At 41.8% G+C, this 27,806-nt stretch overlaps 1 pseudogene; it reads left to right on the forward strand.

Moving 5' to 3' along the window:
- Positions 1 to 27,806, forward strand: part of LOC105706246 (RNA-binding motif protein, X chromosome-like) — a 67,774-nt pseudogene that overhangs the window by 30,407 nt on the left and 9,561 nt on the right.

A 27,806-nucleotide genomic window follows, 5' to 3' on the forward strand; every position in this document is an offset into this window, starting at 1 on the left:
TCCTGCTGACCTAGGCTGATTTCCAGATTTGTTACGTGTAATTGGGCAAATTCCATAATGTATAAGCTTGCCTTCTTGGCTGTAAATATAAATAGATCTGGAGTGGGCCAGTCTATGAGTTGACTTAAATGAGTCATTCATTCATTCATTCAAAAAATACTTATTTTTTGCCAAGCACTATATTAGGCATTGTGAATGTAGCAGTAAACAAGGTAGATTTAAACTCATCCTTTATTAGGATTTGAATGCAAAGCTTATAGAGATGGCAAGAATAAAATTGTTACGGGATTCTTGGGGTGTCACTTCAACAGCTGGAAACCTCTGTGGCCAGCAGTGCCTTTGCCTGTTTTGCTTAGGCCCACTGCACCCACTCAGCCTGTCAGGCTGCAGGCTGCGCTTGGCTCATGCTACTGGCCTGGATCCCATCGCTGACAGGGATGAGTGGAGTGGTGAAAGGTATGTGAGGGAGCAAGTGTGGGGTCTGGCCACTGCACACAACCAGGCATACTGGCTGCGGTGGGGTGGGCAGCTTCAGGTGTCAGCATGGGCGCTGGCTCCCCATGAGGCTATGGCTGGACCAGGCATCCTGCAAGCAGCTTCCATGGCTGGCATGGGGGAACATGGTAGCGCCTGGAAGGTTGGAGGTGCCAGGAACTATAGAGCCCCAAAGAGGGTGTCACAGCCCTGGCTTGGGGAGCTCCTAGGTCTGGGCTTTCTGAAGGGCTGTGGCTTTTCTCTTTTTTTCTTGTAACCCACAATGTGGTGAGCAAGGAGCATGCTTCAGCCCTGTCTGTGTTACAGCTCTTTCAGCTCTGCCATTCAGTGGGCCTTGCATTCTTGTCTTGCACTCAGGAAAAATGAGGTATATGGACAAGCGGAGGGTGAGCAAGGGGAAAAGGAGCTTTATTGAGCAATAGAACAGCTCAGAGGAGACTCACAGTGGGAGCTCCTCTCTGTAGCCAGGGTGTCCTGATGAGTATTCAGTCCTCCGCAGAGAGGAAACCCTGGAGGGAGTAGCTCCTCTCCAAAGCTGGTCATCCCAATGTCTGCTCAGCTCTCAGCAGAGAGGAGACCCTGGAGTGGGTAGCTCCTCTCTGTAGCTGGTTGTCCCAATGTCTCCCAAGTCTGGCTGAGTGTGGAGTTTTTATACGCTTCATAAGGGAGGAAATACATGCTGATTGGCTCATGGGTGGTCATGGGCAGGCCACAAAAACACCATAAGTTCCCATTTCTGTCCTCTGGCCTGGTAGCCTGGCCCCCAAGCTTCAGGCCTTCCCCAGCTTGAAGGTGGGGCTTCACTGGGGAACCACCCCCTTTGGTCTAGGAGCTTGTCTGCCTCCTGCTGCTGTTCATGGTACCCACACTGTTCATGCCAAGGGGTGCCTGCAGGCCCATGCCAAGCTACCCTTAATCCCCCTCAGTCTCCCTCTCATGCTCCTTGGTTCCTAAAGTCTGGAGTGGGCTGAGATGGAAGGAAGCTGGCATGTCAGTGCTGCCCCAAGCATGCACACACCTGGCCAGATTGTCACAGTACCCAGGCTCAGTCTCAACTTTGCTCTGAGATTGAATTGGGTGCTTGGAGCAGGGAGAGGCCAGGCAGCAGGAACAGGCATTTCTGAGCCTATGGGGGTGGGGGGGGTGCGTTCCTGGGCCCCTGACAGTGCAGAGATGCCCAGGTCCACAGCCATGGCTTGGGTGGCTGCAGCTGCATTTGGGAGGGCAGAGTTCCTGCCTGCTCCCAGACCCCAAGAGCACAGGGAGACCTCGGTCTGCAGCCATGGCTAGGAGGCTGCAGCTGTGCCTGGGGAGTGTGAAGCTCCTGCCTTGCCAACAGAGAAGTGGGTGGGGCTTCCACCTGTTCCCAGCTCCCACCGGCTCCATGGAGTGCACAGCCCCAGCTGTACCTCCCCCACTGCAGCCAGCATCATGGCAGTGGCCGCTCTAGATGGGCTGCTGCTGCCATCAAAATGGTGGCAGAAGCTGGGAGGTATACAATAGTTACACTACATGGAAATGCAGAAGCCATGAGAGGGAGAGAAGCTATGAGAAAAGGAGAGTAGAGACCATTTGGTAGTAGAAGGAGAAGCTAAGAGAGACATATTAATAGAAGCAGAGATGAAGATTTGCAAGGTCACAGTAATGTTACAACACTAGATTTGGGACCCACGAGTCTGCTGATGAGATGGCAGCAAAGTAATCAGGTTGTAAAAGCTTCGCTGGATTCCAAGGATGACTCAGTTCCCAAACTCCATTCCATGAGCTACCTCTGCTTTAGGTACCGTTCATCCATGTCTTTGGAATCTGAGATTCTGGTTTCTTATTTTCTGATATAATTGTTATTATTTTTACAACAGAACTTCATTAGTTAGGGAAACCTGTGAATGAATTCTTTTTCATTTTATAACAGATTAGCACAGAACTGTGAACATGAAATTTAATTCTCACTTTTAACAGATAGTGAAACTGAAGCCCAATGAAGCCAAATGATTTTCTGTTGAAGTAAAAACTCTGATTCCAAATTCACAGCATTTTAGATCTAGCAGAACAAATCATAGTAACCTCGCTTACCGTGAAGACGCCCAGAAACAAAGCAATCTTGTTTTGGTTTGTTTTTTTTGTTACCCCACATACATTTAAGTTGTAGTCTCAGGATCACCTGGGAACTTGTTAGAGTTGTAAATTAACAGGCCTCATCCCAAACCTACTGAATCAGAAATTCAAGGTTTGGAGTTGAGTAGTTTCTTTTCATAAGCTCTCCAGGTAACTCTGATGGCATGCTAACATTTGAGAATCATCGCTTTAGGGCTAAGAAAATATCTGGATCCACTTGTAGCAAATATTTTCCCATAGAAAAATTTTTAAAGAAGAAAGAGTATATTATTTTAAAAATTAATCTCTCTGATGCTTTTTAGGCCTATTTTTTGCTGTTGTTGATGGTGATGATGATGTGTATTTGTATCTGTGTTTTTCAGTTCTAGGTACATGAAATCCAGTGGTGTGCTGGCAGGTGTTTAATAACCAGTTTTCTGGAAAAGAGAAAGGTAAAGACTTCATTTATACATTTGCCTACTTCTGTGGTGTAAATCCTCTGAAAATAGCTGATTTCAAGCTATCAACATTACATTACTGAAGATGGAGATGGGAAGAGGTGGGCATAAGTGACACTCAAAAGTCATTTCTGGCTGCACTTATTACTTTGGATTCCATACATTCAAGCATAAAATTTGGGATCTAGTTGTTATACTTAAATGTTAGCTGAATGAATTATGGGAGAGTAAACTAAGAATATGAGACCATAATTTTATTTTTCGGGTAGGGATAAATTTAGTGTGAATAAAGACTAACATCTCACAGTATTCTTCCTGGATTTTAGTGAGTGTCACAAAAGTAACAACAGAAAGAAAATTAAGAATGCATTTATTTAGAATATATTCTTTAAATAGCACTCTTTATTACATACTGCAACAAATCAGGCTATTTAAACACAGGCTGTTTTCAGCATAGCACTTTATGGCAATAAAACACTTTGCAAATCAATTTTATTGTTCCTCTCTGCAACCTCGAGAGGTAATAGATATGAGTTCCCTATTTTTACAGATGAAGAAAGTAAGGCACAAAGAGATCTTCAAACTTTCACATAGTGTGTTAATAGAAAAACTGGGATTAAGACTTGAGTCCTGGAATTTCCCAGTCATAGTTTATTAGGTTATGTTTTCTGAAATGTGCATAGTTTAGAATGAGACTTTAATTGGGTTTGGTCTGCAGGGCTGGTATGCTTTCAATTGGTACAATGTTGCAGACCTGAGCTACATTATGATGCTTGCCCTATCCCTTCTTGCCAGCCCTGATCTGTCCAGAGTCTTTATTGAGAAGGCCCCATAGAAGGCTATGATTCCTACAGGATTCCCAAAATCATTCATCCCCCAAACCATAGCTGCTTGGATTAGAGGTGGACACCAGACCCTGGGGTGACTGATCAATAGATTGGCCTGTGGCCTAAACATAACAGGACTGTGATACTCCTCTCTAGAATCTGGAATTACAAAAAATGAGAAAAATCGTGTGGGAGCTGAAAGTTAAACATCATGATGTATAGATGTGCTGGAAAGGCCAGGGTGGACTGTGGTTAATCAAAATCACGAGAGCAGAAATTACTAGTAAGTAGAAAGTTAGACTTAGAGAACAGATAAAGTGATTAGATAAGGAAGCAAATCGTTAGTAAGAAATATAAACAGTATTCAGGAAAAATAAATAGACACCATAATAGACAAACCGTGTAGCAACTGGGAGCTGGGAGAGACAGAGCAGCCAGTTCTTTGGGCTGCTCCTGTGACTGGCAGCTTTTCAGCTTCTATCCATATATATATACGTACAACTTCTGCTACACAGAACAGGAACTCTGCATTAGTGACTTAGCCCAAAGGGGGCGGCTCGGGGCTGGAGAAGCAGCTTCACAACATCAACACCACCAAGCTGTGCTAGTTTTCCACTTCACCATCCTAGACAAGCGGCTTTTCTCCTCATGTTTGCCATCTCACAGCCTCCAGCTTCACATCTATTTCCATGAGAGAAGAAATGATGAAGAGAAATATGTTTTCCATGTATAGGTATCAGGAATGCAAAACTTACCCCCAAAGATCCTGCTTTTTTTCCTCATTACCTGAACAGTGACATGGACTCTCTGCAACAAAAACGTTAAGAAATATAAACCCCTTCTCCTTTTTCTATTTTTAGCTTAGCACATTGTTGCCCAGGACAAAATTGGGAGTCTAGTTAGTAAGAAGAAGGGAAAGATGGGTGAAGCGACTAGCACCGCCTTCCCAGCATACTTATGTGTGGACCCCCACTACTTGGGGAACTCATGTGAATCTTGAAATAAATTAGAACCAGCATGGAGGTAAAAGCTATGTGGTTGTTCCAGGAAAGGTAGTCTGGTTATTAGTCATCATAATTCTGCTTTCTCTGACTTAGAGTAAATATGGCTGGCCCGCCCAGAAGAGTGCTATCTTGTTTTAGAGTACTTGGGGGGAAAATCCAAAACATTAACTGCTAATAGCAAATATAATTTGTTAACAAGTTGTGCCACACTAACTTTATAAAACATTTTTAAAAATTACACTGAGAGGTGGGGGAATGCTGTAGACATGAATGTCTTGGTTTTGGCAATTAATAAACTCTCTTGATGTCACTGAAAAAAGATGGAGATATTTAATCTGATGATGGTAGAGTTGTCTGAACAAAAAGCTGGTTACATGGATTTACCAAGCTTGATGTTGACAAATAATCATTTGTCCAACAAGAAGTCTTAAGAGGTGAACCAATAGAACCTGCCCTTGATTTTGTCTCGTTCGATATTTCTGGTGGAGACTAGGAAGAAGAGAGAGTTCACTGATACAGAGTTGGAAGAACAGCTTTTAATGATGAGTGATGGAATAAAAATATATGAGCAGAATGGCCTTAGGGTGAAAAGAATCAGTGACACAAATACAGCAGTGAGACTGATCTGGTTTAACAGCAGTTCATGGGAGAAAAAAACAAAAAAGGACTCCATTCGAAGTCAACCGTGATGATGCATGGCTTGCTTACCCCTCTCCCTTTATCTTACTCACCTAGCAAATCCCCAACCCAGGTGAAATCCAATCCTTACTGTCCCACACCTGCACGTCTGCAGCTGCAAATGGCAGGAGAAAAACAACCACACAGGAAGTCCTTGCTTTAAATTTATGACCAAATAGGCCCTTAATGCTGCCACTCATAGAAACATATAAACACTCCTGGTTGTACTAGGACTTTTCCTCATTTTACTCCCCTAAGTGAGTATTTCACACATTCTCCTCTCTCCTCAATTCCTCAGTATCTCCTCCCTTATCTTCCTTCTAAGCTGATGCTCCTGTTTTCTGCTTAATTGAGAAAACTGAAGTGATCATAAGAGAGGCTGCACGGATCCCACGTCACCACAGCATCCGCTTACCGCTCAGCGTCTCCACCCACAGGTACCACCTTCTTGCCTGTGACAGAACCATCTCAAGCACATACCTCTATTTGTGGAGGCACCCTTCTTGGCCCCACAGAGACATTGCCTGAGCAATTTTCCTCTTCGTCTCCTACATCATCAATTGTCCCCTCTCTGTTGAATAATTCCCATTACCATTGACACACGTGATTCTTACTCCCTGAATGCTTTCCAGTCCTGTGTGACTCTGGGAATTGTTTCTCGCGCCTTTTCTGTGTTTCGCTCCTTGGCCTTGGGGAGTTTCTTCAGCTGAAGCCCCTCTAGAGGGAACCCCTGCAGCCCTCCAGAGCGTTTTCTTTGAGCAATCCTCTTGGCTGTGCTATTCTGCTCTGTGAATGCCTCCACTGCCTTGTTCTCCCTGAATTCTCAACTTTGTCCCTCACCTCGGGGCACTCTGGTTTCCCCTGCTGTGCTCTGTGGCTGGAATCTCTATGCAATTTGCTGAGGAGTCATATGGAGCGCCTCATTTGTTTCGCCGCTCTCAGGGATCACCGTGCTGTGCTGTGTGTTTCTCACTGTCTGAATATCGTTGTTTCATGAATTTTGTCCAGTTTTTGAGGCGTTTAAGGTGGGAGGATAAATTCAGTCTTTAGTGCCTCATCATGACTGGACACAGTCTTTCATTCTTCTTCAGCCCACTTCGGTGAGGTTTTTTCGCCTCCAGCACATCCTCGGAATCTCTCTCGTCTAGGTCAGCCCTGATTTTAGGTTGTTTAATCCAGTGCTTAGTCCTCACTTTACGGGCCCTGCAGCCAGCCTGGATGCATTTGATTGTGCTTTTCTGCCACATATGTTTGCTTCATTTGGCTCTTGACACCCATTTCTTTAGACTCAGAATCTGACCATTTCTCATCCCCTCCACTGCCACCACCCTGGGCTAGTCGCCGTCATCTTTCTGCTGTGATATGGCAAGAATCTACCTTGCTTTCCCCTCAGCCTGCAAGACGTTCGGAGAGGAAAGATAGTCAAGTCTTTTCTCAAATTAGCATCCAGAGTGGTCCATTAAAAATACAAATCAGATCATCCCCTTCCTTATTCAAATCCATACAGGGGCTGTGGATTTCCCTCAGATAGAAACCCACCAGCTCTGAGGGTCTGCCATGCACCTGTCTGATTACCTCTTTTACTGCTCCCTGACCCACTCACTGGGCTCCAGCCACAGTGGCCTCTTTTCATTCCCAGAACATGCCAGGTGGGGCCCACCACAGCATCTGTGCAGTGCTAAAACATTCTTTTTCTTAGAATACCTGTAATTAACTCCATTGCTTCAAATCATTGCTCAGATATCACCTTCTCATTGAGGACTACCCTGATGAATTGATTTAATACAGCGCCTTTCCTAACCCTCCAAGTCACCCATCCCTCTCCATACTCACAGCAGGAACACGACAGAGACCTATTAATGGACAAATAAACAAGGACTGGAAACAAAAATCAAATATAATTTTAGATTCCTTTAGTAGAATCACGGTTTTCAAGCAGGAACTGTGTAGTCTCACTGTACTCTGGAGTAGTGGTAATAGTCAACATTTTTCAGTAGTTACTATGGGCTCTATATACATCATTATGCCATTAAATATTCATGGCAATGTGATAAGGTCAGTTTTCCATTTTGTTGAAAAACATGAGACAAAAAGGTTTAATAAATTTCCCCATTCGCACAGCTAAGAACTGCTAGAACCATGATTCAAACTCAGACAATTGACTCCGGAACCCAAATCTGCTAATTTAAGTGGCTACTTCTTTATCACAAAAAGTTTATGCAGAACTCAGATGACCACTTCTCAGGCGTAAAGGTCTTCAGGCGGAAGTTTAGATTTGCATTCCACCTGGCAGATCCTGTGATTCACCTGCCCTTTACTTGGTGACCCATGTAGATGCCAGGGTCTGCGCAAGGAAGGGACAGCGTGAGTCTAGAAGTGCTCACCAGTGTGGGAAAGAGAAGCAGCCCCTCCCATCCCACCCTTCCATTTACACACACCCTGGAGATGGGGGAGAGACCATTTCTATTTCCTAAATGTGAAGTCGTGTTCCCAATAGGAATGCAGTGAGATTAAACTCACAGCATGTTGTATTTTGCCTTAGTTGGAAGCAGGGCATATATTAACAGGACTCACAGAAAACTTGTCATTGGTCAGGCTGGAGGAAGTCTGATTAGACAAATCATGTAACTTAATTTGAAAAGAACTCAAGGAGACACATCTGATTAAATGCATCAAAAGAGGATATCTCTGGCTGGGTGCGGTGGCCTACGTCTGTAATCCCAGCACTTAGGGAGGCCGAGGCAGGTGGATCACTTGAGGTCAGGAGTTCAAGATGAGCCTGGCCAACATGGTGAAACCTCGTCTCTACTGAAAAAACAAAAATTGGCCAGGTGTGGTAGCCTGCACCTGCAGCCCCAGCTACTCAGGAGTCTGAGCATGAGTATCGCTTGAACCTGGGAGGCAGAGGTTGCAGTGAGCTGAGATTGCGTCACTGCACTCTAGCCTAAGCGGAAGAACAAGATTCTGCCTCAAAAAAAAAAAGAGGCCATGTCCAGAGGGTGAGTGGGTAGGAAAGGGTTTGAGGATGGTGGTGGTGCAAGATTGGAAGCTGAGAAAAACTAACTCCAAGTTTGTCCATGTCACACATTTTCCAGAGCCCTGGAAATGTTGTATTCCTTGTTCTTGGTCTGAGTGGCTCCTTGGAAGTGGGAGGTGGCATGGCACAGCCTGCAGTCTGTTTGGGCACCAGTCTGATCTCCATTCACATCCTGTCTATTCCACTTACTAGCTTTAAGACTGTGAACTAGACAGTTCAGCATATCAATTAACACCTGCCTTACAGGGCTGTTTGCAGGATCACATGGACAAAGCCAAGCTGATTTTGTTGCTCAAAAGTTGCTCCTTCTTTAAATTCAGGCAAGAGAATCTTCTGAGGTCACACCACTCAAAAGGCGATTTGCCCACTGGGCACAGTGGCTCACACCTGTAATCCCAGCACTTTGAGAGGCGAAGGCAGTCAGATCACTTGAGGTCAGGAGTTTGTGACCAGCCTGGTCAACATGGTGAAATCCCATCTCTACTAAAAATACAAAAATTAACGGAGAATGATGGAAGCTGCCTGTAATCCCAACTACTAGGGAGGCTGAGGCAGGAGAATCTCTTGAACCCAAGAGGCAGAGGTGGCAGTGAACTGAGATTGCACCACTGCACTCCAGCCTGGGTGGCAGAGTGAGACTCTGTCTCAAAAAATAAAAAAGGCAATTTGCAGACTGTTGCTAGTCCATGAACTGTTACTGGTTGAAGATGAGATAAGCAACTTGAGCCAAGCTGTAAACAGGAGCACTACTTCTTTTGTGTATGAAGGCCACCAAAATGATAATAGTAATAATAATAATGTCAGCTAATCTGGATGACGTGTTTAGTGACCTAGTTGTTATTCTGGTTGCAAGGGCTTATCTCATTGTAGACCAGTAATGACAAGCACTTTGAATAGCACTGTGTCTAGAGGTCTGTAATAAAGGACACAGCAGCTAGCTCCTGAAGCTAGAACTGTCTAGGTTCAAATGCTGATTCCACTTTCCTAGTAATTCTGGGCAAGTTGTTTACCTCCCTGTGCCCCAGTAACCTCATCTGTAATGTGAGCATATTAATAGTACCTCTGAGTTAATATATATGACACTTTTAGAACAGAGCCTGGCATAAAGTAAGTACCATTAAAATGTTGCTATTATTATTATTATTATTGGGGAAACTTTTTTAGAGTTTGGGCTTATAGGGACTGAGGCAATTTGCTTTCACTCTATTATAGATTGTGAACCCTTTTTTTCGCTCCCTCCCTCCCTTCCTCCCTTCCTCCCTTCCTCCCTTCCTCCCTTCCTTCCCTTCCTTCCCTTCCTTATCCTTTCCTACCCCTTTCTTTCTCCTCTTGAAATAAATGACATCTTGACTTTTCTGCTTTTACTACCACTAAAGTTATAGCGAGCTCTTGGTAAATTCACGAATTCACTCATCAATGTTAGCATTTTGGAAACTTGGCTTGTAGTGGATTGTGATTTAAAGTACAAGTCCTAGGTTTGAAGATCTCTACATCAATTTTTCAGAGGAGGGCTGGGCGAGGTGGCTCACACGTGTAATCCCAGCAATTTGAGAGGCAAAGGTGGAAGGATCACTTGAGGCCATGAGTACACCACCAGCCTTGGCAACAAAGTGAGCCTGTCCCATAGAAAAAATCAAAATAACCCCCAAAACAAAATTAGCTGCTCATGGTGGTGTGCACCTGTAGTCCTAGCTACCTGGGAGACTGAGGCAGAAAAATAACTTGTACTTGAGGAGGCTGAGGCTGCAGTGAGTCAAAATTGTGCCACTGTACTCCAGCATGGGTGACACAGTGAGACCCTGTCTCAAGAAATTTATGTTTTCTGAACTGTAGTGTATGAGACGCACAATAGCACCCTGTTGATTAGAATGATGATCTCTGTTCTGTTGATGCAGCTCATCTTGACATTTGCTCTTTCCACCCACATGAAATCCACCAGAGACAATCTTTTTTAAGTTGGTTCTAAGAATAATTGATACATTGTCACATTTGTGAAATGATAACATAGGAACAAAAGGTTAAGCACTTCTGTTAAAAAGTAGGTAATACAAGGATAAGTTTAATCCTGTAGTGTTTCAGGACAGTGAGAGCACATAGCCACTTGCACATAGCCACTTGTGTCTGTATACATTTCTGCTAGATATTTCAACTTGCTAATTCCATACTCTACTACATTCAAGATTAGCTTTGAGTCATATCCATTTTTTCCCCAGATAGTCAGTGTCTTAGACCATCTGTTTTTATATATTGTCTTCTTGAAACAGCACTTCAATTACTTACTTGTTTTTTTTTTTTTTCTGCGTGTATGCCACTTGGATGACATTGTCCTAAATTTTAATTCTTTCTTGTTTCCACTGACTAAATAAGTGAAGAATCAGCATTGCACTATTTCGGTGGAATTATTTGTAGAATAGGAGAAAGCATTAACCAGATGTCTTCTCTCCACATACATCTTTTTTATCTCATATAAGACAAGGACTTAATTCTGGGGAGTTTCCAAAGTATGTAGATTCTTATAATTATGTCACTACCAGTGATAATAGACATCATGAAGCCATCTTAACTGCGGCTTTTTATATATTTTTAGAAAAGGTCGAATACTCACTTCATAAAATAGGTGCCTTATCCTGTTAATAAATGTGTGTTGTGGGGTTGTGTCCAGTCTTGCCCTTCACACTGATCCTTTACTGGGTCTTATAGGTCTGACTTTCAAGTTTTAGACGTTGACAGAAAGTTATTGGAATAGAGTTTACTGGTTTTTGAAATAGCTCTTCTGGCTTCTTATCAATTTTAGCTTTTATGATGCTGAGCATAATCACTAAGAAACTAAATAAATTTTAAGAGTCTGCTTATTGGACTCTAAAACCATAAATTTTTAGGATTCCTGGTAATATTCCCAAATTGACAGAACCTAGAGTGCCTGAGAAGCAAAACAAAACAATTTGAATGATAAAGTGGTAGAGTGTTAGGAAAACATACTCATTTGGAAACTGAGTCTCAATTTCTATTCATGGTCCTCAAAAAAGATTCAGATGGGCCCAAGGAATGAAGTACAAATAGTCCTTTTGTATAAACTATGTTTTTTTCTATGTGTGAAATGAAGATAGTGCTTGCCTATTAATTGAAAAGTGCTTCGAGCATTTCTTATTGTAGGTATCCTAGGTGTAGATATCATCCACATGGAGAACAAAGATAACCGAGGCCCGACAGTAAAGAAACAATAAACAATAAAGAAAATGTTGGCTGTGTTCCCAGGGGAATAACCTGGCTTGGCTGTCTACCACAATTACAACTAGAGGGCAGTTGTTGAGACCTTGATCCTTCTCTCCTACATGTCTCCCTGTAAGTTCAATCTGTCTTCAAGTCCTATGACATCACCACATCCATTTTCTTGCATCCACTCCCTTTGCTCCTCCTCACTTTTGCACTTTAGTGTAGTTCATCGTTATCTCCAGCCTGGATTCATGCAATGGCTTCTAACTGGCCTCTCTGACTCTACTCCTTGTTTCATACTGAGGAAAGAGGACTCTTACGAAATGCAGATCTGATGGTGATACTGCCTTGCTTATATCCCCTCAGCACCTTCCCATTGTCTTCAGGGTAAAGCCCAAACTCCTTAAAGTGTTTAAAGTAGGCTGGGCGTGGTGGCTCACGCCTGTAATCCAAGCACTTTGGAGGCCAAGGCGGGTGGATCACCTGATTTCGGGAGTTCAAGACCAGCCTGACCAACATGGTGAAACCCCGTCTTAAAAAAAAAAAATTGTTTAAAGTGACTCGTCTGACCTTGCCACTGCCCGTTCCTCTGGCGTCACCATTAACCACTTTTCCCCTTCCCCTCGAGTTCTTTTTACCTTTTCAAACCCACCGCACATTTTAATGTGTCGTTTCCTGTAACAGGAACATTCTGCTCTCACTTTTCACCTGCTATACTATCTCTCAGGTTGCAAAGATGCTGCTTTATCAGTGTCAAACCCTTGGGCTGGTTAGATTCCTTGCTATAATTTTTTTTTTTAAGTTTGTCTTCTTTACTAGACTGCAAGCTTCATGAGGACCAGGCTATATTTGCCTTTTTAGCTCCTATGTTCTTAGTATCTAATCCAGTGTCTGACACATCAGAGGTGTTCAATAACTGTTTGTTAAACAAATGAGTGAAGTGATTAGCACATTGCCTGGCATAGAGTAAGCATTTAATGAATGACAGCTACCTGCATCTATATCTATTGATTCACACATACGCACACGTGGCACGGTCAACATTAAGAAAATAGTCTTGCTGTGTATGATAACAGACATACAATGAAGACTGTGATAGGAAGGATACAGCCTACTTATTTATTGAAATTATTGAAAGTGTATAAATTGGCTCTCCACCCAAACTGGAAAATAATCTTATAAATAAACATGTTTCAGTGCTGCTGGGACTTAAAGTTGAATGAGCTTTCTGTGTAGAAGAGGTGGCAGGAAAGTACATGTGTAGTGAAATTTTAGTAGCCCATATTATTTGAACATATGCTGAGGTTATGGTGAGCAAATGTTGAAGTTATTACTGTTTGACACGTATGTTCGCTGCTGAGTGCTCACATTGTGCCTGGGTACGGTGTATATTTTAAAAGTAGATGTGGTGCTTTGCCAAATGGAGCTGCGAGTTCTGGTTTAGAAAGGGCTACCACAGGTTTAGGCTTTATGTTGGAACTTCACGGCATTAAAGGTGAGGGAGATGGTGAAGTGAGAGGCATGAGGAGTGTGAAGTGAAGGGAGTAACTGAAAGGAGCGAACCTTCAGCTGCTGGCTTCCAGTTGCTCCTTCCTCTCCAAAGGAAACAGTAGCATGCATGAGGGAAAGCAAATTAGGGAGTTAGGAAACCTCAGCCTGTGATATGTGTGTCACCTTCCACGATTGAAATGCTGAGAACTGAAAAGTGACTTTCCCAGCCGATTTCCTGTTGATAAGCTCTGTTTCAAGAATAGCTAAGCTACACTGAGTCAATGAAGGGAATTGCTTTCACTTATTTTCCGATCTCAGTGTCAGCAGCACAAGATATATGCTCAGGAGGCTCTGTAAGCCTGCAGTATGTTTTCCCTAAGGCATATCCACTTTTAAGCTCTCAAATATAGAAATATATGTTTTACTTTTTAAAACTTAAAATTAGAAATATCTTGAAAGATCAGCGTATATACAGATTGGATGAATATCATTATTCAGTCATTCTCTCTAGCTCAATCAGAATCTGTTAATTGGATACCATCTTTAAAGATTTGACTCTACATAGGGGAGCATGGTTGACTGTGCTCTGTTAAATATTGGTTTCCCATTACTCCGTGTAATATTAATTCTGTGATATATATTCCTGTAGAGTCTCTTTTGACTCTTTTTTTGTTGTTGTTTTGAGACAGAGTCTCACTCTGTCTCACAGGCTGGAGTGCAGAGGCATGAATACAGCTCACTGTAGCCTCAACCTTCTGGGCTCAAGTGATCTTCCTGTTTCAGCCCTCCGAGTAGCTGGGACTATACATGCATGCCACCACGCCCAGCTAAGTTTTTAATTTTTTTTTGTTGTTGTTAGAGACAAGGTCTTGGGTCTTGCTATGTTGCCCAGGCTGGTTTCAAAATCCTGAGCTCAAGTGACCTGTCCGCTTTGGCCTCTCAAAGTGCTAGAATTAGAGGCACGAACCGCTGTGCCTGGCTTTTGGCTCTTATTGTTCTCTTATATTTTATTCATTCCAGTGGCATGGTACACTATGTTTTTTATATCTGGATCGAGCATTTTCAATAGGTATGAAAAAGATGTCCATTAGGAAACCAATTTATGACCAGGCGCAGTGGCCCACGCCTGTAATCCCAGCACTTTGGGAGGCTGAGGTGGATGGATTACCTGAGGTCAGGAGTTTGAGACTAGCCTCGTTAACATGGTGAAACCCCCTCTCTACTAAAAATAGAAAAATTAGCAAGGCGTGGTGGTGGGTGCCTGTAATTCCAGCTACTCAGGAGGCTGAGACAGGAGAATTGCTTGAACCCAGGAGGCAGAGGTTGCAGTGAACTGAGATCGAGGCACTGTACTCCAGCCTGGGTGACAGAGTGAGACTCCACCTCAAAAAAAAAAAAGAAAGAAAAAGGAAATTCATTTATGTGTGATTACAATTAATAAAATTAAGATACATAATACTTCACTTGATATCCCCCTCTGGTTCCTAGATAAGAGCCGTGTGGCCCTAGAAGTCCAGAAGTCAATTTTCTTTCTCTTTTTCTTTTGAATTCTTCATTGAAAGGGCTTGAACAGATAACTATTTTTGCTTGCAACAAAGGCAGTCATGGAACAAGCATAGTACTCCAAAATGTGTAAATGACTATTGCTCACTATACCCCAGTCTTGGCCCAACTGCAAACTCAAATTGCCCTGTCCTGTTTGCTGCAAAGCAGCACTGCATATCCATCCAGAGCTGGAGCCAGACTAACTCTCTTCCTCCCGGTGACACTTTCAGATCCCAAAGAAATTTTGCTTTATGTGTTTAGTTACACCCCTCTTTGATTTTAGAGACAAAATTTGAGATTACATAAGATATCTTTATGATACTTTTCTTCCAAATAAAATTTTTAAAATATATGTCGTAATCATGTCTTCCTAGTAATGATCTGATGAAAAGATAGATGTATTCTTATATATAATTTCCAAATTTAAGCAAAATCCATTAAGGATTTATGTATTTTCAAATATAATAGGTATTAATGGGATATTGGTTTTTCCTACTGTAGAAAAGAGCCTACACTTATGATATATAATTATATATTAGCTTTTTATTTTTGAGAAGCAGAAAATATTTTGACATGATTTTATATAAATTCTAACTGTGAACATCCCTCCTTTTGTTATTCTTTCTCTCTTTTTTGGTTTGTTTGAAAAATAAAACCCATGCCTGGGGATTTGAATAAGCAAACAATTTCTAAGAATATCTGTCATAGCTGTTCATAGTACCGCACAGCTGTTAGTTTGTTTAAATATCACGATTTTTAAGAGATACCGTCATTGTGGGACACATGATGCATGGTATATGACTGTTCTAGAAAGAGTCAAGGCAAATCCCATTTTTATGGCCTTAGTTTTTAAATCCCAGGAATACTTTATAGAAAGAGACTGACAAGAGGGACAGGTGGATATTGGCTCCAACTTGGTGACAAGTTTTCAAACTCAGCTGCATTCTTACGACAGGGGAGTGAAGAGCAGCTGGCAGCCTGGGAGCCTCTGTTCTACAGATGGAATTCTTGTGGCAGAGAGAAGAATGTTCTATCCAGCTCTTGTGCTTAATGAACAAAGAGCACAACTTAAGAGATTGAATCTACTGTTTGACCTAAGTAGTGGAGCCCCACTCCCCCTTCCTCATCACATCTTTTGTATTATAGTTCTAGTGATTTATGTTTAGAAAAGAATATAAAGTTTCCCAAATTACTATTAGTCACTGATGTCTCGAACTCAATATATTCTTTTAAAGGCCACTCTTCACAGTTGGGAGATTTGGGGCAAGAATATAAATAGAGGCCCACAAATCATATATTTAAATATTTCCAAGTTATAAGTGAACAAATTGTTCAATAAGAGATGTTCTTTCTCCTAACCTGGAGTTTCCTACCAGAGCATGGAGGCATGGTGAGAGCTGGGCCCTTTCTCCTCCAGGGCTGGCTGCGTCTTACATGGCGAGGGGCTTCCTGTGCATGTGTGGAGACCCCAATTCCTTACCCAGGCTCCAACCACACTTCCTCGCTGACAGCTGCCACTGGATCACCCTTAGGTCTAGAAACTCTGGAAGCAGATTGAGGACTATTTGGGCAAGGAATTCTGGGGTCCTGGAATTCAGAAATGGTCCAGAAGGGTTGGGGGTGTAGCCTCTGAATGGGCACAGGAGACTACTTGCAACATGGGGAAGAGTGGGGCCCTCTGCAGCAGGGGACTTAGGACAAGGGTCCATTCACCTGGCTCCAAGAATGATACTTGTCTTTTAAAACCTCAATGCATGTAATATTGTTCCCCCCATAGCCAGGTAGGAAGGAGAACTTTGTGGTCAACTTCTAAGTTCTCCATTTAATTAAAAATGATTACAGCCAGTATTATTTACCTGGTGTTTATGGTCCATCTGCTCTCAAACTAGGAATGGTCTCAGTAAGCATCAGGTACACCCTTCTCCTGCATATAAAGTGTGCAACCTGGGGGTTTGATGTGACGACCATTCTTCTCCTGCATTTCTATAGCATTTGGAAGGGTAATTGCAACTGTGGCATGACCTCCTTCTAGTTATATTTGAAAGAACTTTGGTCTGAAAGGTAAATGGCAACCATTATTCTAATCCTATAAATAAGTCAACTTGGCAAATCTTTTCGCTTTATGGTTACTTCAAATACATAATAAACTAGGAAAGGAGCCAGCAGCAGATGAAAGAGTTCTACCTGTGCTTATAAATCAGTGAAATATGAGTTGATGTAGAACATGAAAGATCTGAATAATATTGTCTTTTGGTCCATCTCACAGAGATTCAAAAGAAAGAGCATAGGAAGGAATCTCTGTTAGCATTATTCACAGTATCCCCCATAAATTAGTGGCATGATGTAGGTGGAACCCAAATAGTGTTAGTAGGAAAGCTAGTGTTACATAGATTTTTACTTTAAGGTCCAGAGGGACTCAGCCAAGTGGAAAAATAGCAGAGTTATGGTGGAAAGCAGTCACCTTGTTAAAACTGAATAACCAGGTGTTTAGGAAAAGAATGGTATGAGAAACTGGTTTCTTTCCTGCTGAACACAGTCATTCACTGTGAACAGAGAAGGAATCTTTGTTGCAAGCATAGAGAAGATAAAAATGTGTGTATTTGAATGTTTGAAAATGAACCTGTGTCAGAAGTCCATTTTGGGTTTCATAATATAATCAAGGAGAGCTACGTTTTGAGCTATAATGATGCGATATTTCCTGGAATAACCTTGTTTGGGGTCTTTCAGCGCATGGTCTATAGCAATGCACACTGGGCTACATTTGTGCATACTTGCAGGATATAGTCACTTTTTCTATGTGATCTTCACTTTAAAGAAAAGTGAAATTTAAAAGCTAATGTACATGGATCATTCTCATTTCAAAATAAAAAGCTTTGGTGGGTATGTTATGATAGTGGATGAGAGAAGTTCAGAGTAATATTCTTGGCTTTAAAAAACCAGTGTTACCAAAAACATTCATAAAACTTGACCTGAAAATGTAAAGAATAATTATATTCATAAATACAAAATAAGTATTCTTCAGTGGCTTCCTGTTGCTTTTAACATAAAACCCTGCATGATCTGGACCCTCCCTGCCTATCCAGCCTCATTTACTAAATGAGGGAAACTTCTTTCTCCCTGCTCTGCCCTGACCATGCTGACCTTCTCTTTGTTCCACCAATGCCATGCTCCTTTCTATCTCATTCATGTCCTCTTCTTCCCTCTCTCCACTAACTGCTTCTCCTTCCAGTCTCAACTTAAATGTCATTTTTCCCAGGAACTTTTCTCTATCTTTATCAGACTAGTTGGGCTTTCCTATTGAATGCTTCTATTAAACACTGTAGCTTTTCTTCTGCACAGTAATAAAAATTAATATCAGAGGATATTCCTGGCCTTCTCCTCATAACTTGTAGAAAGTGTGCTGCTTTGTTTATTCCACTCTTAACACCTCCAGAGAGGATTTAGGGATATTGTTGGGGAGGGGAGTGGAATGGGAATGGGGAAGAAACCAGGGAAGTGGATGGGAAACAAGTAGAGATTAAACCAATGTGGCCTCAGGATAGGGGATGAGATGTTCTGTGGCTCTGACGAGTGAGGCAAGTAAGAGAGGAGAGGGAATTTTTGAAAGTGTCGCTGAAGGAGAAATATGTCCTTCCCATTGTTATGCTGGAATTACTCATTAGTTCCTGGAATTGCTCATTAGTTCCTGAAATAATTACTCATTATTTCTTTGAAAGAATGCTGAGACTGGATCACATGTATCCTGATGTAACACTTCTTGAGGTGTATCATTTTGATAATTAGACAGTTGTTTGTGTAATTGTTTTATTCTTTTATTTTCCTCCCCTTCTCCCAAGACCACAAAGCAGGGACTATACGTATGTTGCTCATACCTAAATTCCCAGGGCATTGGACAGCATCTGGCATTTAGTGTATTCTCAACAAGTGATAAATGAATGAATGAATGAATAAATGTGTCAATCTATTGTGATTAGATGTCTAATCTCTAAATATCAACCTGGGTCTCAGTGACAAAATTATGCTTTCCTTAATGAAAGGTCTCTGGAAGAAGATGTTCTGAGCTGATTTCCAAATTTCTGTAATTAAAAATATTTAAAATAAGTTTTTTTTTGTTTTCCCTGCCACATTTCTCAGACATTAAGAAGTGCAGAGATTGACACGTATGTTTATTGCAGCACTATTTGCAATAGTAAAGACTTGGAACCCACCCAAATGCCCATCAGCGATAGACTGGATAAAGAAAATGTGGCACATATACACCATGGAATACTATGCAACTATAAAAAATAATGAGTTCATGTCCTATGCAGGGACATATATGAAGCTGGAAAACATCATTCTCAGCAAATTAACACAGGAGCAGAAAACCAAACACTACATGTTCTCACTTATAAGTGGGAGTTGAACAATGAGAACACATGGACAGAGAGAGGGGAACATCACACACCAGGGCCTGTTGAGGGGTGGGAGGCAAGGGGAGGGAGAATATTAGGACAAATATGCAGGGCTTAAAACCTAGATGATGGATGGATGGGTGCAGCAAACCACCAAGGCACATGTATGCCTATGTGACAAACCTGCATGTTCTGCACATCTACCCCAGAACTTAAAGTAAAAAACAAAAACAAAAAAACCCAAGAATTGCAGAGATTGAGTATTGGTATGATTATTGTAATTGAGATGAAACACACCAAATACTTATGTTCTTTTCAAAGGATATTAAAATATTTGCTAAAATAAGCACATCTTGGTATACATATAAACTAAGGATTTCTTTTCTACTGAAAAGAAAGACAAAGCCTGGGATTGTATATACTTCTTGCTGCTTACCGAGAACTGACTATGTGCCTAGCTGGATGATATTTGCCATACACATACTACATTGGAACACATAAACAATATTTTGAGATAGGTATTAGTTCCTGATTTTGTCAATAAGAAAACCACCTTTGGCTAGGCATGGTGACTCATGCCTGTAGTCCCAGCACTTTGGGAGGCTGAGGCAGGTGGATCACTTCAGGTCAGTAGTTCGAGACCGGTATGGCCAACATGGTGAAACCCCGTCCCTACTAAAAATGCCAAAATTAGCCTGGCGTGGTAGTGCATGCCTGTAGTCCCAGCTACTTTGGAGGCTAAGGCAGGAGAATCGCTTGAACCCAGGAGGTGGAGGTTGCAGTGAGCCGAGATCACGTCACTGCACTCCAGCCTGGGTGACAGAATGAGACTCTGTCAAAAAATAACAACAACAACAACGAAAAAGAAAACCGAAGTCGACTGACTTGCCCAGGACCTCGAAATTAGGAAATAGTTGAGCTAAGATTCACACCTAGGTCTGTTGATTCCAAAGCCAATGCTAGTGAACAACAAAATTCTCTTTTTAATTTTGAGGAATACATCACCTACTTTATTAATGGTTTTATTTAATATATAACTATAACAGCAAATATGAGTTTTCTGCTCTGCCTTCTCTTTTCCAGGGATCACCCCAACTCACCTTGCCTCTAGTCTACACTGTCAAGTCTAGAACCTGACTCCTATCCACTACAGGGCTAGATATAGACAGGGCTAGATATTGATTGTTGGGGTTCAAATATGTTTTAGTGTATAGGTGAATTGCATTGTTAATATACTTCCCATGTAGTCTTATGTTAGTTGAGTAACTGGATAGAAGTTTAAAATAACACAAACACTTTCATTCAGGAATTCCTGGTTGTCACTTCAGCCCACGAGCTAATCCTCTGGATCAACTACCTGTTGATTTTGTTGTTGTTAACTAAAAATTCATTTTGGCTTTGCAATTTTGTCCTTTGTGTTATTAGCCCTCCAAGTCCATCTAGAAATTCTTCTCCCCATGGAAAGGATCACCAAGTCCTCCTCTTAAAGATTCATGTAACAAAAATATAAATTGAAGCTAGCCATAAATTGGTCCTAGGAAAGAAAGTACTTTTTAATTAATTAATTAATTTTTTGGAGACGGAATCGAGTTCTGTGGCCCAGGCTGGAGTACAGTGGCGCAATCTCAGCTCACTGAAACCTCCACCTCCTGGGTTCGAGCAATTCTCCTGCCTCAGCCTCCCAAGTAGCTGGGACTACAGGCATGAGTTACCACACTGGCTAATTTTTGTATTTTTAGTAGAGATGGGGTTTCATCGTGTTGGCCAGGCTGGTCTTGAACTCCTGACCTCAAGTGATCCACACACCTCAGCCTCCCAAAGTGCTGGGGATTACAGGTGTGAGCCACTGTGCCCCACCAAGAAAGTAATTATTGTTTTATGTACACACACACACACACACAGAGTCAATTCTCATTATTGTTAGTAGTTTATGTTCTATAATGTTACTGCCAATTCTGGATTAGTGAATAGTGAAACTAAGGGAAATACAGGGTTAGGTTTCTGTGAGTCTCTAATCATTTTTGTCAATTGATCAATACATAGCCAAGTTTGTCTGTATTTCTGTTTAAAGATACCTTATTTAATATATACGGAATTACTAACATTGAACGCATGGCCGACAGACCTGTAACGCATGAGTGAACAAAGCTTCCCTTTCCTGGGTATTTTCTTTGTGAGGTGCATGACAGCCTTCTTGCGCTTATGGAAAGCACTTCAGCAGTACAGTTGGGGACCATTTTAAACAGTGAAGTCACCAACAAAAAGCACAAAAATGTAAAAACTAAATAGACTGAGAAAAGGCTACTTGTTTACAGTATGAAAGCTGAAAAATGGAGGGTGTCACCTTATTCAACTCAGTGTGGAATGAGTGCATTGGATGACTAAAATTTTCACTGCTCTATGAATGACCACAGAAGCCCATAAGCATTGATTGTTGGGGTTCAAAAACATTTTAGTGAGGAGGTGAATTTGCAAATACAGGATGTGTGAGTAATGAGAATCAGCTGTATATGCACTTCCTATTAGTTAATATTTGTTGAGTGCTTGCTAATGCCAGTATTTATTTTAAGTTTTAAAATACATTAACTCACTTAATTCTTATAAAAGCTCTATTAGGTAGGTATTGATATTTTCTTTATTTACATATTACGGGGAGAAATTGAGTGAAGTTTTCCAATCTACAGCTGGTAACTATCGGAGTAACGATTGGAGCCAGGCAGAGTGGTTCCGGAGCCCGCACAGTTATCCTCAGTGCTATGCTTCCTTTTTAAAAAGTACTCCTATTATTATTGTTCACATTTGGAAAACATTATCCTATCAATGATCTTTTTTAAAGGAGTGTTTTTATGGAACGTTCATTTGTTCACTTAATTAGAGAAATGATTTCGTGTGTGCCTACTTTGTGCTGGCACCGTGCGGGTTTAGCAGTGAAGAAATACCTGACTTCTGTCCTCACGCAATTTAATTTAGCTTACAATTAGATAAAATAATATAAGTTATATAGCTCAGGATTACAATTGGCTTTATATAATTTTAAAAATACAAATTAAGAGTGATTTAAACATGATAGAAATTCATTTTTCTTTTACATGAACAGAGTCTGGAGGTGGGTTACTCAGGGCTGGTATGACAATTCCACCATCATCAGTGACCCAGGCCGCTTCTATGCTGCTGCTCTGCCCTCCGCATGCTGCTTGTGGTTCAGAGCATCTGGTCTAAGCTCAAGGCATACTGTCTGCATTCCAGCCAACAAAAAGGAGGGAAAGGGAAGAAGAGCACTTCTCTTAAGGAGACTTGCTGTACGTCCCACCCACCTCACTCAGAGCTCATTTGTCAGAACTCTGCTACCTGGCTACAACTAACTGCAGAGGAGGTTGGGAAATGTAGTCTGTTAGCTTAGTGGCTATATGCTCTACTAAAATGCAGAGTTCTACTTCTGTTCCCAAGGCAAAGGGGAAGAATTGCACATGGGAGGCAATTAGCAAACTTCTACATATATGGAAACATTTTCTAAACTGCAGGGACCTTTATAAAATTAAAGATCTATTAAACAGAGTGGGATTATGGCTGCTTTTGCTTGATATTACATCTATTGTCTAATGATTTTCAGTCTTTTTTTGTAATGATTATTTTTCATTTAGAATCTAGAGTTTTCGTTTGATTTCGTCAGCACCTCCAGTATCCCCGAATTTATGCTCATCATTTTGCTGTGCTTTGGGAAAAAGCTAGATGACTTCATATATATTTTAGCAACATTTTTTTCATGTAATAAGTCCCCGGTTCACTCCCAGGTTTTGGCACCCCTGGGAGTGAACCGGGGACTGACTTATTTATTTATTTTTGAGACAGAGTTTCACTCTTATTGTCCAGGCTGGAGTGCAGTGGTGCAATCTTGGCTCACCACCGCCTCCGCCTCCCAGGTTCAGGTGATTCTCCTGCCTCAGCCTCCCGAGTAGCTGGGACGACAGGCATGTGCCATCATACAGAGCTAATTTTGTATTTTAAATAGAGATGGGGTTTCTCCATGTTGGTCAGACTGGTCTCGAAGTCCCGACCTCAGGTGATCCACCCAGCTTGGCTTCCCAAAGTGCTGAGATTACAGGCGTGAGTCTCCGCGCCCGGCTGAACCAGGGACTTATTACCTGAAAAACTGTAATGATCTCTTTTGGCATTATACAAAAATCTTTCAAATACCTCCAAGAGGTGACCAATCTTTTGGAGGATAAACAATTAATACTATAATTATGATTTTTAAAATAACCTGTATAAAAAACTGGGGAAAATGAAGAAACTATTTTGAATGGAGTTGATTCTTACGCTGTCCACACGGAAAAGGGTGAAGTACTCTAATTATGTAAAAATCTCAGATAAAAGTCTTTTTATATTTTCTTTTATGTCTGTATAGTCCAGAAATTTCCTCAATTCTCCATTTTATCGTCTGTACATGTATCCGTCAGTGTCCTTGCAGGAAGCAGATAATACAATTAAAGTGGTCAATTGAAATGAGTTTGATGGAGAGACTATTCACAAAGGCTGGGCATGGTTATGAGCCAATAAGAAATGGTGACTCCCTAAGGACTAGCATCAGAGGGAAGCTGTTAGAACCATGAGGCCTGAAGTGGCAAGTGGAGAGGAAATGATGTTACTGAAAGCTGATGAGAACTGTAGCCACGCCACAAAGCCCATCCAGCATGAACTCTGACCCTACATAGAGTAACACAGTCATTGTCAAACCAGAGCCTGGCAGAGAGAAAGAGCGAGTTGGATGGGAAAGGATGCAGAACATATCCCGCAATTTCTCCATCCTCCAGCTTTCTCTGATCTCCCGACAGTTCTCTGTGATAGAATAGAACCATATGACAAATGAAGAATAACCAGCAGCTTGTAAAGGTGATTGCAGTCTTTTAAACAGACCCTATCTCCGTCATTATCACTGATTAAATAATGCGTGCTGACATCAGTATTATGCATTAATACTCCCAACCTGGCTGCAGCTTAGCTTTTCAAGTGAAAACTTCAGACACATATTTTTAAATTTATTTTATTTTATTTTTTTGAGGCGGAGTCTCACTCTGTTGCCCAGGCTGGAGTGCAGTGGAGCAATCTCGGCTCACTGCAACCTCTGCCTCCCGAGTTCAAGTGATTCTCCTGCCTCAGATTCCTGAGTAGCTGGAAATACATGGGTAAGCCACCACGCCTGGCTAATTTTTGTATTTTTAGTAGAGATGGAGTTTCACCATGTTGGCCAGAGTGGTCTCGAACTCCTGACCTCAAGTGATCTGCCTGCCTTGGCCTCCTAAAGTGCTGGCATTACAGGTGTGAGCCACCGCACCTGGCTGAGATATATACTTCTAACTTTAAAACACATTATCTATTTTTGTTCTTTTGATTTTGGTTATACCTGTCCCTGAAAATGGCCACAGTTTTGGAAAATCATGCTAGTATGTAAAGATGTTAGACATAGAACAAATGCACCTGCATTACTCGATTTGACCACCAGGCTCCATCAGTTGAGTTCTCGCTCTGAGTCCTTTTTCTATCCCTTCAGTGTTAACTATGAGTTGATGGAATCAGTCATGGATGGCTTAGTGCAATTTCAAGAAACTCTCCAAAATTCTCTCTGTTCTCAAATGGTCCTTCCATCACATTCTACCTGATGTGATATTCCTGCCATTAGATACCACTCTTCTAGACCAGAAAAATCTAGGGCCTTCTTTCTAAAGGGAAGCCCACGATGCAGCCTAGAAGGAGAGTGAGACCCGTTTACCTTCTTCTGTTAGACAAGAGGTTTTTGTGTTTTATTTTTTTCATATTACTTGGTTTTCTTTTGACATTCTCAATGAAATGAATGCTGAGGAATCTTGGACAGGCAAGTTTTAATGTTTGGGATAGAGAGAACAAGCATACACGTAGGCCAAAATGAGCTGGCAGTGCGAGTGGCCTGGAGACTTAGAGGAAGGAGGTGTGAGTAGGGTTTTTCACATGTATTGCCAAACTTTTCTTATTTGAGCCTCATCATCAGCCAGTGGCTTACACAGAAAATATAACAGTTCTTTTTAAAAAAGTTAAGCATTAAAAAACAAACAAAACCAAACTGAAGCCCAGATAGGCTTAAGTAACTCACCAAGAGAAATGGCTCAGCAGGCTAGGCCAACGACAGGAAACCGTAGATCTTCCCCATAATTGTTGTGTGGCTAAGGGCAGACCACTTTGCTTTTCGTGGTTCATTTCCTTTTCCTCCTTGTGGTATAAAAGAGTCTTTGAGAAACACCCAGTGAAAAGTTCTAGAAATCCCTTTTTAAAAAACCCTTGCATAAAATATTAGTAACCTGGCTTTTTAGTACTTTGACTTAAGCCATCTAAGGCTTATTTTTCTTTCCCTCGCTTAGCCTAGGCAAAAACAGTGGGAAAGACAGGAAGAGAACTGGGAGAGAGTGACATTGAGGAGAGCTGGACCCTCTGCTGTGGGGTGTTCAGGCACAGCCTCACACTTTTCCAAGAACCTTTGCTCCTTCTGATGCCTGGATGGTATTAGTCAGTTCTCCAGAGAAACAGAACTAATAGGATATAGAGAGATATAGAAAAGGGGATTTATTATGGAAATTGACTCAGGTGATTATGGATGCTGAGAAGTCCCAAACATGCCATCTGCAAGCTGGAGACCCAGGAAAGCCAGTGGGGTAATTCAGTCTGAGTCCAAAGGCCTGAGAACCAGGGGAGCTAACAGTGGAACTCCCAGTCTGAGGCCAAGGGATTGGAAACTAGGGAGTGCTGCAGTAAGCCCTGGAGTCCTAAGGCCTGAGAATCAGGAGCCTTGATGTGCAAGGTCAGAGAAGATAGATGTCCCAAGGGCAGGAGGAGATAGATGTCTCAAGAAGCGAGAGCAAATTTGCCCTTTCTTTCTCCAACTTTCTTTTCTATTTGGGCCCTTGAATAGATTGGATGGTACCCATGCCCACCCACCTTGGTGAGGATGGAGTGAGCTTTCTTTCTTTCTTTCCTTTCTTTCTTCTTTCTTTTTCTTTCTCTTTCTTTCTTTGTTTCTTTTTCTTTCTTTCTCTTTCCCTCTCTCTCTCTCTCTCTCGCTTTCTCTCTCTCTCTCTTTCTTCTTTCTTTCTTTCTCTTTCCTTTTTTTTGATGGAGTCTCACTGTCGCCCAGGCTGGTGTGCAGTGGCACTATCTCGGCTCACTGCAACCTGATTCAAATGCTAATTGCTTCTAGAAGCAACCTTACAGACACACCCAGAAATAATATTTTACCAGGTATCCAGGTATCCCTTAGTCCACTCAAACTGACACATAAAATTAACTATCATGCTAGACCCGACTAGTGGGGTCATTAACCACTTTGGTTTGCTCAGGACTGTGTAGCTTCCCAGGATATGGGACTCTTAGTGCTAAAACTAGGAAACTCCTGAGCAAACCAGGACAAACTGGTGACCCTATTCCTGTATTCTTTCTCTCTCTCTGTCTTTTTTCTCCCCCAAAGACAGGGTCTCGCTCTGTTGCCCAGGCTGGAGTGCAGTGGTGCAATCTCAGCCCACTGTAACCTCCACCTCCTGGGTTCAAGCGATTCTCATGCCTCAGGCTCCTGAGTAGCTGGGATTACATGTGCCCGCTACCATTCCCAGCTAATTTTTGTATTTTTAGTAGAGACAGGGTTTCATCATGTTGGCCAGGCTGGTTTCCAACTCCTGATCTCAAGTGATCTGCCCAACTCAGCCTCCCAAAGTGCTGGGATTACAGGTGTGAGCCACAGTTCCTGGCCCTTTTTTTTTTTTTTTTTTTTAATACAAGTGAATTTTCAGTTTCCCCTCTAGCTTTAGAAAAGAAGTGTTTCTTCATTAAGAACCACATGTATTTTGGCTTGCATTTAAGGGCTATAGGTATGAAAAACATATATTTTTAAATAATAGACTCACGCACAGTAAGGTGAGATGCTCATAGTATAAGAGCATATCAGGAACAGAATATGTCCTAGGAAATAGCAGACCCAACTCCAGCTGGAGCTTACACAGGGTTATAAATTCACTGAGAAGAATGGCCATGGAACTGCAGGCATTGTTGAAATTGTTATTTATCTTTTCACTACCCAATATCCCTCTCTCCACAGGCATGTAAAATTAAATTCACAGAAATTAAATCCCTCCCCAATGAAAAAGGCATCAGCATGTAAAAAGAAGATTAATCTAGCAAAGACCTCAGTGAATGTGCAGAGTGGCTTGGAAGTGAGCAGTAGTTAAAAACAAATGTAACAAAATATAAGATGGAATACTTTACATCACAGTTTTGGCTGAGGCTCCAAAGACTGAGAATAAGCCAGTATCTGCCCCATCACTACTGGGTGCTAGAGGAGGTGATGAATTGCCTCTTCAGGACACGCTACATGGATGGAGAGAAGATTCCTTGGGGAGATTTGGGGTGTGCTTGACCAGTCCTTCCAGAACTGGAGAAAGGAGAAGGCCTGCACAGGTTATACGTGATTCTTTCCACCTGGAAACTTGATACATGTGCCCTGGAGTTGAGGCTGCTTGGTTTAATGATACTGACCCATGATTGAGAAGACAAAA

Source organism: Aotus nancymaae, unplaced genomic scaffold, assembly GCF_030222135.1.
Source record: "Aotus nancymaae isolate 86718 unplaced genomic scaffold, 86718_ANA_hifiasm-v0.15.2.pri h1tg000033l, whole genome shotgun sequence".
Taxonomy (NCBI): Eukaryota; Metazoa; Chordata; class Mammalia; order Primates; family Aotidae; genus Aotus; species Aotus nancymaae.